General features: G+C 38.5%; 1 pseudogene; it reads right to left on the reverse strand.

Moving 5' to 3' along the window:
- Positions 1–4,580: 4,580 nt before the first annotated feature.
- Positions 4,581–5,195, reverse strand: LOC114031438 (annotated as a pseudogene).
- Between the last annotated feature and the right edge of the window lie 9,486 nt (positions 5,196–14,681).

The following is a 14,681-nucleotide window of genomic DNA, read 5'->3' on the forward strand; positions in this document are numbered from 1 at the left end:
CATCCCAGTGATTCTGAATGTTCATTTGTCTTTATTCAAATCCTTTTCTCTATCCCTCCCACTACCCTTTCCTTTATTTCCATCCCTCTCAACCCAAACCCTTTCTACTCCTCTACCCCCCACCAATGTCTCATTCTAAAGTTATTCCCACCTCCCACTCTGCTCCCTGGAATGCCTGCTTTATTTCTGCTTTTATCTTAAATCTTTTCCTTCCCCACTCCATTTGGCCCTCACCGAGACCTGATTTGCTCCTGAACAAAGCCTTTCCAGCACTGGTTGGATTTTTACTCATTCCCTTCAACTCACTGGTCAAGATGAGAGAGTTGTTTTAGAGAGAGCTGTTTGTTTTAGAGAGCTAGCTCTCTACCACCTTTACTCAGTAACCCCACCCTTTGAGGTTCACCCAATCCATATCTACCATCTAATCAAGATGCTGATAGCTGTTGTCTCCTGACCTCCAGGACATTCTCCTTCTTTCCTCAGTGCCTGACTCACAGTTTTTCTCTCCATTCAAACACCTACCCTGTACTAGGGGACTTCAACATGCATATTGATATTCCCTCAAAGATTCTAACATCCCAGTTCCTCAATTTACTCATATCTCATGACCTGCTTCTATTCTATCTCAACTGAACACAGAAATTTTCACACCCTTGATCTTGCCATCACCTACAATGTTCCCCCTTATTGAAGAAATCTGAAGTCATTCCACTTCTTTCTCGGTCTTGCAACCTTAAACTCTTCTTTGTACTCACTACAACCTCTTATCTCAGTTTTTCCCCCAGGTCTTTACTCCTGCACTTGCTACACTCTCCTTCCTTCTCTTTCTTGATCCCTTGGTGAACCAGTTGAAATCTATAATTTCCTTTCTCAAGTCCCTTGCCCCTTTTTTCCTATGGCCCTGCCAAGCTCCAGCCTTGGATCACTCCTGCCACCCACTGTCTTGCGTCCTATTCATGTACTGTTGAATGAAAATGGAGAAAATACTGAAACTATCTACTGATTGGGTCCACCAGAAATTTATGTTACTTAATCCCAACTGGGCTTTCATTGCGTCAAGGCAGTCTTTTTATACATTCCTAATCAATTCACTACTTCATTCACCAAAGCAGCTTTTAAAATTTTTCCGTATTTCCTCAAACTTTCCATAACTTTTCCTCTCCTTGCCTTCTTAAGTGAGAACCTTGTCTCATATTTTCCTGAAAAAATTTAGGCTATTTGCTGAGAGCTCATTCTTTTCCTCCATTCCCCATTTCACATCCTTCAGAAACCTTCTGCCACTATCTCTTCTTTTATGTTTGTCTCATGTAGAATTGGTCACTCTCCTTGCCATGGCAAACCCCTCTTCAAGCACAAGTAATCCCATTCCATCCCATCTTTTTCCAGCAAATTTTCTTCTCTGTCAAACCCCCTCTCTAACTTACCCTTCAGCTATCCACTATGCCACCTAGCTGCCTATGTATTCCATAAGTTCATACAAATAACATAAAGCATGGATGGAAGATAACCTCAGAAGGGAAGACTTTAGCTGCTAGCATCTAAAGGAACTAGGAAAAGCTTTCTGTTTCCAACAATTACAGAGATTCAGAATGAAAACAAAACAAAACAAAACCTGTTGCCAAGAGTTATGACATTAATTTAGATAACAGAAATGCTAACATGTTGATTCTCTGTGTAATATACCATTCTTCTCTGAAATGGAAGTGGTTTTAGGGAAGGGAATAAGCATTTATGTATCACCTACTATATACCAGGCACAGTGTTAATTGCTTTACAAATATTATCCCATTTGATGAAGGTAACAGATGTGGGTTGTAGCTGTTGATTAGTATAATTGACATGATGGAGTATACAAATTTTGCTTGGTATAGGCTTCCTTCTTCCCTATTTTCCATTTTTTCCCCCTCATACATCCTCCAGGTAATGGAATTTCAGATTTCTTCAACATAGAAGTAGAATATTGTGGCTGATAATTCCCTTCAATATAATTTCTATATCTTATTCTTAATAGGAACTCAGAATTCTTCCTTTACTTTTAACCTTCTTATTAGGCAAACATTATAAGTCCTCTTTTCTTCCCTCAGAACAACCTTTATTGCTGCTGTTTATTGTAAAGCACTCTTGACAGTCACAGAGTTAAGGATGTTGATTGAACATAAGAGGGATAGTCTAGTTGCCTAAAAGAGCTCTATGGCCAACCGTATAGCAAAGATGGTTTAACTACAAGAATGTGGAAATAAATCCTTTTTCCTAAAAAGTCTTTATGATCAATAGCTTTTTTCAGTGGCATGCTATAGGATTTAAATATTTAGATAAGACCTTTTTTCCCTTACATTTAACCAAATATTTTGTCTCACTGGAGACAGAATACAACTAAAATTTAAAAACAATTTAAATGTCAGCCATCAGCCTTTAGTTTGTAGGTCAAAAGGTTTCAAATGCTTTAATCCTTCTTTATAGATTTTTTCAATAGATTACATAGATCTAAATTGGACTCAATAATTTGATAAGGTTTTGACTAATGTTAGATCATTCCAGTATTATATTTCTTTAAAAATAACAAGATATTTCTATGTGGTTGACTCAGGTTGAGTTTCTATTCTGCTTTATCCCTCATTCATTCATTCATTTACTCATTCATTCAACAAGTATTTATTTAGCAGGTACTATGTGCCTGGTATTGTGCTGTGTGCTAGAGATACAAAGTATCAAAATTGAAGTAGTGCCTACCCATAAAGACCTTACATTTGAACGGAGAAGACAATATGCACATGTATGTACGTGTATGTATGTGTACATATACACACACACATATATATATATAAAGACCCCTCTAAGGTTACCTTTGATCTACACTATATGTAATTTGTATGTACTTATAGAGTACATAGGCAGCTAGGTGGCACAGTGGATAGAGTGCTGGGTCTAGAGTCAGGGAGATCTGAATTAAAATCTGGCCACAGACATTTACTTGCTGTGTGACCCTGGGCAAGTCACTTAACTTCTATGTGCCTCAGTTTCCTCATCAGTAAAATGGGTATAATAATAGCACTTACTTCCCAGGGTTGGGGTATTACAGAAGGACGTGGAGTTGGTGATGAGCAAGGACAAGATTTCTTTCATTATCAAGGTAACTTAGAATCTATTTTTGTCTTCCAAGGTAAGAGAATCCTCATTCAATTTTGAGTCATCTATGTAATTTATGAACATTCTCTCAATTACTTCTTTTGGATTATTGATTTAGTGGTCAAATTGTGCTAATGGCAGATCTCAGAATGGGGCTTTGTCACCTGAGGATGATGGAAACTACTGGTATCAATTCTTTAGGTGTTACAATTGTCTAGTGGGATGGCCTAAGCTATCTTTTTTAACTTGTTGATAATGTTAGGGGGAACAGAATTAAAGACCTTACTGACGCACAGATAGATTACATCTATTGCTGTCCCCTTATCTACTTCAGTCTGTCACCAAAGGAGCTTAAATAGTCTGGCAGGATTTGCTGTTCACAAATCCATGTTTATAGCTACATTCTACCTGGTGCCTTCCTAGGGCATTGCAAAGTAATTGTGGAATTGAGCAATTTATTCTAGTATCTTTCTAGGTATCAAAGTGAATCTGACTGGTCTGTAATTACCAAGGCCTTTCAACTTCTCCTTGGAAAAGATGGTCCCTACATTTCCCCATTTCCTATTTTCAGTGAGTTCTCTCCTCCTGTCAGTCAAAAAGGACAGCTTGTTGGGCCATACAACATTGCTCACTAACTGCTTAAGTACTGAGCTTTTTTGATTTTCTCACTGGCTCTCATTTATCTTCTCTCAGTCAGTCAATTAATAAACATTGATTAAGCACCTACTATGTGCTAGTTGCTGTATTAAGTGCTGAGGATGCAAAAAAGAAAAAGAGAAAGTCTATTACCTAAAGGTGTTTATAATTTACTAAGAGAAGGCAACACACCAAAAAAAATAATAAAATAAAATTTAAAAAAAGCTGAAAAAGATGGGAGGGAAGGTGGAGTCTAATCCAGGGAATACAAGGATAGGAAATGAAGAGTTGGCTGGTCTATGAGCTCTCTTTAAATGGAGGCTGTGGGAGGAGTTCTTTAAGGATGCTGAGGAGATGAGAGTACTAAAGTTGATGAAGTCTCACAAAATAATGACTCCCTTGATGAAGAGGTTTCCTGAGAGCATGATAATGGTGGAGTCCAGTCCAAGAGGATGTAGCTGGTAGAAAATGAAGAAGAAAGAACTCTGAAATAACAATTGGTCATATGCCTTAGATATCCTTTCTACAAAGAAATAATGTTTAGAACATAAAAACTAAATGTACAAGTAGGACTTAAAAGTTATTTTCTGTTATATTGTTTTGCTTTGCTTTATTTTATTTATTTATTTATTTATTTTTTGGTGAGGCAATTGGGGTTAAGTGACTTGCCCAGGATCACACAGCTAGTAAGTGTCAAGTGTCCGATCTGATCTGACTGCATTTGAACTCAGGTCCTCCTGACTCCAGGGACTGTGCTCTATTTACTGCACCACCTAGCTGCCCCTTTGCTTTCTTTTATGAAAATTCTTAATGTCTGGTTATTTTATCTTCTCCACATCCTGCTCTGCAGCTTCTTGGCCTCTTTTTTTGCTCTGATTCCAAAAAGATGGGCATTGACACGGACCACTTGAAGACCAGCAAATGTATCACATTCTTGTCGTTTTCTGAATGACTCAAGTTTCATTTTTCTAATAGGTATTTCTGATGGGAATAACCATACCAGAAAGCTGGGTTCCAATTTTGAGTTCTTCAGCAAAACTATATACCTTTTTGGGTTCAAATGTTTTCTTTGGAAGAGAATGTTTATATGAACATATGCATATTTACCTGGAGGGACTTTGCAGACTTATTTTGCCTACAAGAATCCACAGAGATGCCCGATGATCCTTGGCACTTTCTTATGTCTACTAGTCACTTTTAGTTCTTCTAATACTCTGACAGCATGACCTTTAGTGTGATATCTAACAGTAGGGGAACCTCACTGTTGCCCAGACAGGACAAAATTTGGGGTAAGGGACAATTTGTCACACTTTAGCTTCCTGAGCCTTTCAACTTCTGATTTTCCTGGTTGGTTGTTACCATGTGACAACTCATCTTTGCCAGTGTTTGTGGAAATAGGGCTTCAGAATCATGCCATTTCGTCAGGGCACCATGGCTGCTATGGCCCTCATATGACACCTCTCCCATGCCCACTCTGGGGTACCCCATTTCTAACTTATTTATTTATTTGTTTTTTTGGCAATTGGGGTTAAGTGACTTGCCAGGGTCACACAGCTAGTAAATGTCAAGGATGTGGTCTGAGACCGGATTTGAACTCAGGTCCTCCTGACTTCAGGGCCAGTGCTCTATCCACTGCACCACCTAGCTGCCCACTATTTCTAATTTTCAAAAGAAAATTTTAGAAGGTAACTTCATATGCAGCTTGAAGGGGGAGTTGGAAAAACATCCAAGCAAAAGAAGAGAAACTTTCTTGGAGTCATAATGGATATGAGGTCACTTTTCCTTATTAAAAAAAACCCCCACAAAACTCTATTTATGTAGAAAGGTTTTGGAGACAGAAATCTGGATGCTAATCCCAGAATCTCCAGTGACTGACTTTGTTATAGTGGGGGAGTTTCTTAATTTTCCTATGTTGCCTATAAAATGTGAATTTTTGTTAATTCTGTACCTTTCAAGCATCCTTGAAGCTCAAAATTTTGTGGCCACTGGACTAGTTACCTGCTATTACTGGAAGTAGCTGGATAGGAGTTGTGAGAAAAGGAATGCTGGATTTGGAGGAATGAAAGAAGGACAAAGAATGTAGATGGGAGCCAGTGGTTGATGGTGATGAGATACGTGGCAACTTAGTTTTGGAAGCAGTGAAAGGTGAGGGGATGGATTTATTTATTTAAATAGACCTGGGAATTTTTTTCAAGGGAAACACACACACACACACACACACACACACACACACACACACACACACACACGGCTAAGATGTCTCAGAATTGACCAGATGATGAGATTTAAGGATGCATTAAAGGGTTCTAGATGTTCAGGAGAGTCTATAAGGAACATGCAATAGACTTTTCTTTCTTAAATGAAAGTATTACCTTGGGATTCCTTTTCTCTTTTTCACTGAGAAGCAGGGGTAAAAGAATTTTATATAACTATAGATATTTTAAAAAGAATTTTATATAACCAGAGATATTTTAAAAGGCCAAAGTACCTAGGACCTAGAATTTGGAAAAGTGAGCAAGACCATATCTGTAGGCAAAGAAACACTGTTCTGGTTCCCAAACTGGTTTAAATTCTATAGTTAAACCTAGGGTGAGTCTAATGAGGCATTCCCTTAGGGTACTGAATTTAGAGGGTGTTCATAGTACTAGCAGTCCTTCAGTACCATTGAAACAATAGAGTTTAGCACTTAGCAAGAATAATTAGCACCTATCTCCCAGGGCTGTTATGAAGTCAAAATGAGATAATATTTGTAAATTGCATAGTACTTTAAAATGCTGTATAAATGCTAGCTATTATTAATTGAAGTAGAAAATCTACCTATAGGAAAGTCCAGATGGTAGACGAGGGTGAACTCTCCTTTCTCACTTTTCTTGGTTTTTCTCTCTTCGCTTCACCTAGTGGCTGTTTCCGCAGCAGTGATAAGCCAAGATCCTGGGACCTCTTCTTCCTCAGCACTGAGGCTTTGTCACAATACTTTGATAGGGATATACTTCATTCCACTTAACCTGGGCACAAAAATCCATACTAATGACTCTGTTGAACTATAAAAGTCTACCTAAAAATAGCAGGAATGGACATTTGGAAACATATTTTTTTATTAGACTTTCCCTGGGAAAAGGCAAATCTAGGAGAAAAAATGCATATAGCGAAGCAAACTTTTATACTTCCTATGACATGCACTCCTGTGGGACGAAACATGCCACCCTTTGATAATGACTTCACTTAGTGCAGCCAAGCCCAGGAGAATGACTTATGATAAACTTTTCAGTACACACATCCAGTGACAATGATAATATGGAATCCACAGGAGATATTTGAGTGTTTTTTGATGAAATCTATACCTTAAAAAGTAGACAATTTGAGTTTGCATGTATCTACACACATTTTATAAGAAAAAGAACAAATAAACCATTTCAAAATTAAAACCTACATCGTCCATAATGTGTAAGTTCTGGCTTTCTATGCATTCCGTTTGTTGAAAAATAGGGATGAAATGTCAAAACTATCTTATATTTTGAGAAAGAGTGATCTGAAAATAATACTGGGAACCAAGAATTCCTGAATTCTTTTTCATGGGGTAGCAACATAGAACTCACTTTGCATGACTTTACTCTAAGTAAATAGTACCATTGCAGAGAAGTATAGTTAAATATAAATACATATAAGAACTAAGTTAAAAAATCATTCTTCCTCCCAATTAATTCTAAATAGTAGAGAAAACAGGAAAGTGCAGGGATCATGAGCTCTACCAAACAGGCACTAAGAGGTTAGTACATGTCCAAGATTGAATATTATGATTGGGAATTAGAGATAACTGAAAAATTGTCATTTCTTTGTACAATGAATGTCCCAGAATGACCTATCAGTGAGGGAGACTGCTAGAATTAATTCAGTTCTACAAGCATTTACTAAATGTAGAAGACGTTGTTCTAAGTTCTAGGAATAGGCTGACAAAAACTCAACCATCTCTGACCTTGAGGAGCTTATGTTCTACTGGAAATGTACAGAAACAGGAGTTCCTGGGGAACTTTGTTCCTTCTCCCTTCTCCCTTCCTGAACTCTAGCCCAGTTTCTGATTGTATCATGGAATTAGGAGCCACATCCAGCAGTATCAGGGACTTCTTCCTTTTTCCGTATAAGGGGAAAGTACTCAGAGTTTCTAAAGATCTAACCTGGTCCACACAACTAACGTAGCCACAGAACTCATAATGCAAGTGATAAGAAAGATTCAGATTTGTGCTCCTCATCCCACTTGTCCTAGAGAGCTGATATAGACCACAAGCTCCTTCACCAGTTCCAGGCTCGTCTAGGCATTCTTAATCTTCCTACTGTTGCTTCTGTCTTCTGCCATCTCTGGAGCTACATGATTCTTTTGTGTTAATGGTTCCCCAGTGTGTATGACTCCCTGGAGTACATAGGTTGCCAGAGGAGGGGCCACATAGCTGCTTAAGTTGCTTTCTTACTAATGGCACCCTACTTCCTAATTCTGGTTCTCTCCCTTGTTACAGATCCCTTTTAAGGCTAAGTCCAACTGAGTATAGTCTGGTACTTGCAATCAGTTCTCATCATTAGAAATAATTGTGCTCTGTGATATCTCTGTAAACATTAAATTAGTGGATACTGGATCATATCCCCTTGGGGAAATACAGGGTTAGATTCCTGTGAGCCTCTGGTCACAACATTTACTTTAGCTCTTTGTGAAGTATCCTTATGTACAGATTGGTGAATTTTCTTTTCCTTTTTCTATACTGTTGATTCGTTAACATTGAACTCACAGCCATCAGTATTATCACTCATATTTGAATGAAGCTTATCTAACACACAAATGTAGTCCCTGTCCCAAAGCTCATTGGTGGAGACAAAGGTTCTGCCCTATGTGAGGGGCTGGCCAGAACTGTCCAGAGAGTAGGAGAACCCTAGCTTTCTGGAGGCTCCTTTGGGCCATTTACTTCTTGGGGACTCTTCAAATGACAAGTCACTTTGGGTATCTCTGGCTTCCAGCTTCAATAGAGATGATGGAAGAGGTCAATCCCACTTTTGGTTGCTGACTCTGGGAAGACGTGAGAGGAAGTGACATTCTCCATCATGTCCCTATTCCCAGCTTGCTATACAGAAACTCTGGGGCCTTTCTCTTTAGGTAAAATCCAGAACTCTCTTGGTTGAGCTGTTATCTCATTTCCAATGAGAGAGTTCCTTCCATCTGTGTTGTCTGGTAAATATTCTCCTATGTATACACTCTCTGATTTCTGTTTTGCTACTGATTTGGATAAATGGGTTTTCTTGCCCATATGCTATTTGTATTTATAATGGAACTGGTATTTGGCAGGAAAGGGGTCAAGCCTTGAATATAAAGTTTGGGGTCCTCCTTTCCCTCAACAACAATGACAAAGTGATCAGAAGTTAGATTGAACCTGATCATATCCCCTAGACTAATAATATTGAAGGGAGCAGTTAGATAGAATTCTAGCCTGGTACCCCATCTCTCTGAGGAGAGCAGAATGGCCTGTGGTCCCAACTTCTTGCTTCCCCAGCTTCTCTTGGAGAAGGGCAGGGGAAAAGAGGCTAGAGAAGTCTGTTCTGCCTCTCTTGGAGCCACCCATTGATGGTCCTTGCCACCGATGGGCCTCCCTACACTTGGCTTCTTGTACTCTACCTATATTTTCTCTGTAAGGCACATCACAGTCTTTGTGCACTTTGGAATACTAGGCAACACTTTAGCACTAGACTTGGAGGCCTTTTGAAGGAGCAAAATCACCAACAAAAAACACAAAAAAGTGAAAAACCCAGCACTAAATATTCTTCCCCCAAAAAACAAAACAAACAAACAAAAAAATTCATTTACAGTATGGGAGCTGTAAGTAGGCAGAGTGTTGCCATGTTTGACCTCAGCTGGGAATGTGTTTGTTGGGCAACTCAAATTTTTTGTCACTCTGAACTTGTCTGTGAAAGACTGCAAAAGCTCCTTGAGTATTGATTTTGGGGTGACAAATACATTTCAATAAATACATAAATTCGCAAAAATGGAATTCATAAATAATGAGGATTTACTGTAAATAATATGTAAAAAATCATTTAATCATCTTTAATGTCATGTCAATGGGGCAACCCAGGATAAGACAAGGAATTCATTTTTTTATCAAGTTGCTGACCTCATCAAGGGCATTTCATACCGTTTTAAGGAGACGTGATCAACTGCAGTATAGTGGTCTTTATCAGTGGAAGACTTCACACCCTGGTAAGGGAATTAACATTATTGTCCAAGGGGCAGCTAGGTGGCTCAGTGGATAGAGCACTGGCCCTGGAGTCAGGAGGACCTGAGTTCAAATCCGGTCTCAGACACATAACACTTACTAGCTGTGTGACCCTGGGCAAGTCACTTAACACCATTGCCCAACCAAAAACAAAACAAGCAAACAAAAAAACCCAAAACATTAATGTCCAACAAAGTCCTCATTCATGGGAGCAAAGAGGACCCAGGATGGGCGCTTCCTTGACATGCTGAAATGATTTACAAATATGTAATTCAATCAGTGGATAGAGTGCCAGGTCTAGAGTCAGGAAGACTCATTTTCCTGAGTTCAAATCTGGCCTCAGACACTTACTAGCTGTATGACACTGGGCAAGTCACTTAACCCTGTTGTCTCAGTTTCCTCATCTGTAAATGAGCTGGAGAAGGAAATGGCAAACCCCTCCAGTTTCTTTGCCAAGAAAGCTCCAAATGGGGTAATAAAGAGTTGGACATGATTGAAATGACTGAAGAACCACAACAATTCAATCAAAGTTCCTGGAACCAATAAGTTCCATTCTAATCAGGGCCAAGAAAACACCTTATTATCGCCCTCACAGACATAGTACTCTGATGTAGCTCATCTTTCTAACACGTAGTGAAGCGATATAGAAACTAATGAAAGATCACAGCATTCTAGCTTGTAGCAATAGGTGGATGGAAATGCTATTAGAGCAGGGAATAGAGAAAGAAAACATTTCAGCTGTGCTACAAGACAATTTTTCCTTTGGTTGGACTGTCTTCAGAGGCTGACATTTCAAGGTAAGCAAGAGGAGAAAATAAGATAAGCTCAGCAAGCGTGGTTGACATATATTGGCAACCTAATTTTCAAGTGTTATGAGTGCCTTTCCTAAAGTTTAATTGCCCTTTGCCTTTTCCCATCAGAAATGGATGTGAACCTTGACTTATGTGTTTTTGATTCTTCCACCATCATTTAGAAGTTTGTGCATTAGGAGAAAAGCAGGCCATGGTTTGGATGATAAGTAGTGCATCAAAGACCTCAAAATGCAGTACAGGTGTTTGCTGCTCTAAGGAAAAAAAAACAAAACCCAAAACTATTATACAAAATCCCCAAATTATCAAATGGGGAAGTGAAGAAGTCATTATTTGCATTACAAAGGATTCTTGCCTTTAAAAAAGGATTAACTATAGCGCTAATGTAAATAATAAGATTTCCCCCTTCCTCCAGTGCCTTTAAAATATATTTTGCTTTCTTTAAAATAAATGTAAACACTACTTTCTAGGAACACATCTGTAATGTAGGAAGGAACTGTTGACCTTGGAGTCGGACAAGACCTGGTTTAGATTTGTGCTTTGGACACTTACTAACTCTCTGATTGCAGGCAAGCCGCTTGACTTCTCTGAACCTCGGTTTCCTCATCTATAAAATGAGAGGGAGCGACTAAATGACTTTTAATGTCTTTCACAGCTTTGATCTATGTTTCTATGGTTTTATTCATCTTATTTGTAATGTTGAGTATTCATGTAGTATTTAGGGCTAATCAAAGATAATTCTCTGATGTTTGCTACTTCCAGGAAAATTACTTTGATCTTATGGTCTTTCTTACTCATCGGTCTTGCAATTCTTATGGAGGAATGGGGAGAATGAGTGGTTAAAATGGCATGCATGCCAGGGGCTTAGTTCTGGGACCTTTTGGTAGAATTTCCATCTTATGCCAATGCTAATATTCTTTCCCAACATGTAATGCACTGCAAAATCCCAGAATGCTCCCAAATTTTATTTTGCTTTATTTGACAAATAGGCTTTTGTTCTGTTTGATTCCCAGTCCACATTCAAGAACTGTCATATTTGCTGGTTTCCTTTTGAAATGTGTTGCCAGCATTCTGACATCTCTGAACTGCCATGAGGGTGACATCACTGTGGGGTGTCCTGTGCTGTGTCTGAGATGACAAGGACTGACACTTAGCTCTACTTCCTCCATTTGCTTCAAGGTACTAGGAAGTGAATATGGTAGGAAGTAGGGCTGATGCCAAGCCCTGCAGGGCCAGAGCTATCTTATCGGGAGATTTTTTTTTTAAACTTCTTGGAGTTCGGGGTGGGGGGGGAGAGTAGATAGACAGCTGGATGGTTAAAGGGTGGGTAGGAAGCAGCTGTAGTGACATGTGTCAGTACTTCATAGAAATGTTATTTTGAACAAATTCAACAGTGACAACTTATTATCCCTGAAGCATGTTTTACATGACTAATTTGGCCTCTTTGGCTTCAGCTGAACCCTCACCCTGCCATTGGAATGACTGATAGTTTCTCCATCTTCTTTCCTTTTTTTTTTTTTTTGTTTGTAACTCAGGTCCGGTTAAAGATAGGATATCTGTTTCCTAAGTCAGTGATTTGGAAAGCAGTGGAAATTAATTCTGATTAGACATTGAGTATTTTTGCCATTTTGTGGTACTAAACTGCTGTCTTGCAAACTAATGTTTGATTGGTTTCCAAGATGTCAGAGAAAAATTCCATTTTCCTTGAACTTTTTTCTTTCTTCCTCCTGAATTTACAACACTTGCAGGTTCAGTAAAGTTTCTTTCCATTGTTTCAGTTTTTTTCACTTGATCTTAATTTATTCTCTTTCTCACTTAAAGCTACCTTTGTGCTAGGAAGGGGAGAAGAGAAAGAATTCAGTTCTTTTGCTCAGTTGGTAGGGGATTCACACTCCCTGTTGATGAAGTGGATGACAGCTGCAGAAAGAATAAGGAGAGAAATGAGGAGGGAGGAAAATGAGGCTGCTGTTATTCCAAGATATTGCTGGAGACAAAGATGAACATCTTACCAAAGTACTGAAAATGGATAGAAATTTCACTAATTCACCACCCTCCCACTCTCTTAGAATTTTTATCTTTTATAACATCTGCTTTGCTGCTACTCTCTCTTTCAGGGCAACTAAAATGGTGGAGCAGATTGGCAGGCTGCTTCAAGAGGACAGATTGGAAAATATCAGCCTGGAAACACTAAGGATGAGATGAGGTCTGACTGATATCCTTAAAATCATGAATGGTATATAGATTGGTTCACCAAATCCTAGTGAGAGGGATGGGGACTGAACCTTACATTTCTTTGGCATAAAAAGCTCCAAGGTAGGGAAATTCTCTCTGCCACTTCAGGTCAATACCCTCTCAGAAACTTCTAGTCTTTGAGAGGTTCCTCAGAGCACCGTGAGGTGGAGTGATTTCCCCAGGGTCACACAGACACGATATGTCAGAGGTAGGACTTGAACCCAGATCCTCCTCATTTCAAGTCCAGCACTCTATCTAGGACATTACACTATGTAGTATATTATTAAAAATAAAGGGTACTCTTTGAAGATTATTATTATGATAAATAAAAGGAAATACTACTTTATGGAATAAACTGTGGAAAATCTTTTCAGAAAAAGGAATTAATTCTGGGTGTCATGGAAGCAACTTTTATTAACTTCTCTCCTCAATTAAGTCTTTTCTTCATGTCATCCTTGTGTCGTGGATGTGGTTTTGGGTTCTTAAGGGCTCTATCAGGTCTTACCAAGCTGGAAAGGCTTCAAGAATGGGCCTAATAAGAGATCGAATATTTCCTATTCAAAGATTTCCCTTGCTGAGTTTAAAAAGGTTCATTAGCAACATGCTGGTCACCAAGTGAAGGGTTTTATTTTTGTTTGTTTGTTTGTTTTGTTTTTTAGGTCCATTGCAATTTACAAAATCGTGAGAGAATGATTGGTGTTGGTTGTAGTTTACTTCAGTAGACAGGTTGGAATCATAGATCTTTTGAAAGTAGACTAAAATTTCATAAATAGTGTGTTTAATCTGTATATATAATTTGTAAGCACTTGACATAAATAACCAATACATACAAATGACTACCACTTCTCATTCCCCAATAGAGCTGCTGTTTCTAAAGGAATTACTATGAAAAAAAAAAAGAACTTGTTCAGAAGGCTTGTGGGTTCAGAATCTGTCAACCTATCAACCACTAAGCATTTGTCAACTACTTATCATGTGCCAGACACTCCATCAGGTACTGGTGATAAAAAGAAATAGTAGAAATAGGCCTAGCCTTCAAGGAGCTACCATTCTAATGTGAGGAGGGGAGAGAAAGAAACCTTGAAATCTGGAACAGTTAGAAGTTGAGCCATCCAGTGTTTTCTACATTGGTTGCAATTCTTTACTTCACTTTGCAATGCTTTCTGGAATTTTACCAATTATATATTCATTTGAGTTCACAAATAACTCTTTTAAAAATACCATACACCCCTGGGAAGATTAAAAGATTATCATTTAATTCCACATTAATATGAAATAGTCAATAAAGTTGCTTTTTTTTTTCTAACCTGAGATAATACGCAATGAGGGGATCATGGGTTTTTAATTGGGGAGGGGTTAGGGTAAGAAAGATAATTTTGGAGCCTGGAGTACTTTGGGGATAGGGTAAGCCTGAGTAGCCTATATTGTATGAATGAAGAGAATATTATAGCCATGCTAAGATGCTGGGTATCTGAGAAGAATATGAGATGGGAATTGGGGTACAGAAAGAGAAGATGGTTGCCAAAGACAGATGTAAACTGTTGAAAAAACCTTGCTTTTTCTCAAGTCTTTTTCTAGGAAACATGAAGAAAAATCTTTCTCTCTTTCTCTTCATTCTTTTTTTCTC

This window comes from Vombatus ursinus, unplaced genomic scaffold (assembly GCF_900497805.2).
Source record: "Vombatus ursinus unplaced genomic scaffold, bare-nosed wombat genome assembly UNPS02015175.1, whole genome shotgun sequence".
Taxonomy (NCBI): Eukaryota; Metazoa; Chordata; class Mammalia; order Diprotodontia; family Vombatidae; genus Vombatus; species Vombatus ursinus.